Source organism: Argentina silus (genome assembly GCF_951799395.1).
Source record: "Argentina silus genome assembly, chromosome: 21".
Classification (NCBI taxonomy): Eukaryota; Metazoa; Chordata; class Actinopteri; order Argentiniformes; family Argentinidae; genus Argentina; species Argentina silus.
This window is the reverse complement of record NC_139675.1, coordinates 8157760-8160259: the sequence shown is the minus strand read 5'-3', so window position 1 is coordinate 8160259 and position 2500 is coordinate 8157760. Positions and strand designations below refer to the sequence as shown.

The following is a 2500-nucleotide window of genomic DNA, read 5'->3' as shown; positions in this document are numbered from 1 at the left end:
AGGCCAATGGAACCATTGATGGTTCTAGAACCAGGGTGTGTTCAGACTCAAATATTTGTTTCAAATCGGCGCGGTTCCTTTTGTTTGAGAGTCGTCTGAACATTGAATTTGGCCAAACAAACGAAACGAACTGAACCAAACAGCAAACTGAACCAAACAACTAACTGAACCAAACAACAAACTGAACCAAACAGCGAACCGAACTCAGCTCAACTAAGCGAACCAAATAAACAAAACTAACCGAACTCAGTCCATCTGAGGGGGTCTCAGCCCTTCTGCCGAACAAGCCGTGCACGGTTGGATCCTGCTAGCTACGGACAACAAGTAGACCCAGTTTGTTTCCTTGTAATAAAGAAACGGATGCTTCACCGAGCAACAACATTCCACTCCAAACATAACCTGGCAGTTTTCAGGACTCTCACTCCCCCACAGCTGAATATACACTGTCACTCACCCATAGACCCAGACAGAAACAAACATATGAAGAGGAATTAGCAGATGTACTGTCAACATTTGTCTGATACGACTTATCTAGGGAGAAGCTAGACAGAAGAACAGTCTCTGTGACGACGCGCTGACTGACAGGCGCTTTCCCCACGACAAGGTTTGTTGACGAATGACACCATTTGAAGTTGTAGATCATTTTCCTGTTCTCAAACATCACCGTAGCAACTGTAGCCTAGATAATCCAAGGACCCACTGAACATTCCAAACATTCCATTTAATCATTTTGCATCAGAATAATCAAATATGTTCAAATGCACATTGAAATGGAATGAATCAAACCAAACAAAACACAGTCAGAATAGGCCCTAAGGAAGCAAATAGCTAGAGATTTGACAGTTCAGTTACAGCAGTAGTATATATATATACACTCATCTGCCACTTTATTCGGTACACCTGTTCAACTGCTCGTTACCGCAAATATCTAATGGTGTGGAGGATATTTTCTTGGCACACTTTGGGCCCCTTAGTACCAATTTAGTATTGTTTAAATGCCACAGCCTACCTGAGTATTGTTGCTGACCAAGTCCATCCCTATATGACCACAGTGTACCCATCTTCTGATGGCTACTTCCAGCAGGATAACGCACCAAGTCACAAAGCTCACATCATCTCAAACTGGTTTCTTGAACATGAACATATATATACATATATATATATATAGATATACAGATATATAGATATATATACATACAGTGGTGGGAATTGGGGAGGTATTGCAAAGCAGACTTTCAACCACTCTACATTCTACACACACACATGCAACACATGCACACACACACACACACACACACACACACACACACACACACACACACACTCAAACGTAAGCAAAGACACGCATATCAACACACAGGCATACACAAACACACTCTGTCGCCTTCCAAGGCCTCTTGAACCCATCTCTCCACTACACATCCTCTCTCTCTGTCTCTCTCTCTCTGTCTCTCTCTGTCTCTCTCTCTCTCTCTCTCTCTGTCTCTCTCTCTCTGTCTCTCTCTCTGTCTCTCTCTCTCTCTCTCTCTCTGTCTCTCTCTCTGTCTCTCTCTCTGTCTCTCTCTCCCTCTCTCGTAAGTCCAACTACACATGGTGAAACCACTTATACAAGAAGGACAAGGAGAGAGAGTTGTTCATTCCTTTCTTACACTCTCTTTTGCTCCCCTCACTTTATATAGAACCCTTTGATGACATCACGCTTCATGTATTATTCTCTCTACCTGAACAGTCACTCTCTCATCCCCCTCACCCCATCCCTCCCTCTCTCTTCTCTTCTCCCCCCCTCCACTCTCTCCCCCTTCCTCCATCCCTCCCTCTCTCTTCTCTTCTCCACCCCTGCACTCTCTACTCTCCCTCCATCCCTCCCTCTTCTCTTCTCCACCCCTCCTCTCCTCCCCCTCCATCCCTCCCTCTCTCTTCTCTTCTCCACCCCTCCTCTCCTCCCCCTCCATCCCTCCCTCTCTCTTCTCTTCTCCACCCCTCCTCTCCTCCCCCTCCATCCCTCCCTCTCTCTTCTCTTCTCCACCCCTCCTCTCCTCCCCCTCCATCCCTCCCTCTCTCTTCTCTTCTCCACCCCTCCTCTCCTCCCCCTCCATCCCTCCCTCTCTCTTCTCTTCTCCACCCCTCCTCTCCTCCCCCTCCATCCCTCTCTGTCCTCAAATTCCCTTTATAGTTCTCCCTCTTTTCCTCTTCTTTTTCCCCCCAGCAGCCTTTTCTTCTTCTTCTTTCTCCTCTCCTCCTTTCACCTCTTCTCCCTGGCACAGACGAGGGCTGTTAGTGAGGCTGTAGGCCAGCTCCTGGGGAGAAGCAGGGGCATGGATCTGGCCTTGGCCCCAGCCAGAGTCACCTGTGCCAGAGGGTTGCTGACCGGAGGCTGCCCCTGGTCCAAGCCCAGGAATCACTGGCCCTTCAGGCCACTGGGGACCTTGGCACATGATGGGTGGTGTGTGTCAACGCACACACACACGCACGCACGCACACACACACACACACACACACA

General features: G+C 48.1%; 1 protein-coding gene across 1 annotated transcript in view; it reads left to right on the top strand.

Annotated features, from left to right (window-relative positions):
- The window catches only part of adgrl3.1 (adhesion G protein-coupled receptor L3.1), a gene marked incomplete at both ends in the record, with an annotated part of 82074 nt that overhangs the window by 7480 nt on the left and 72094 nt on the right, over positions 1-2500 (top strand).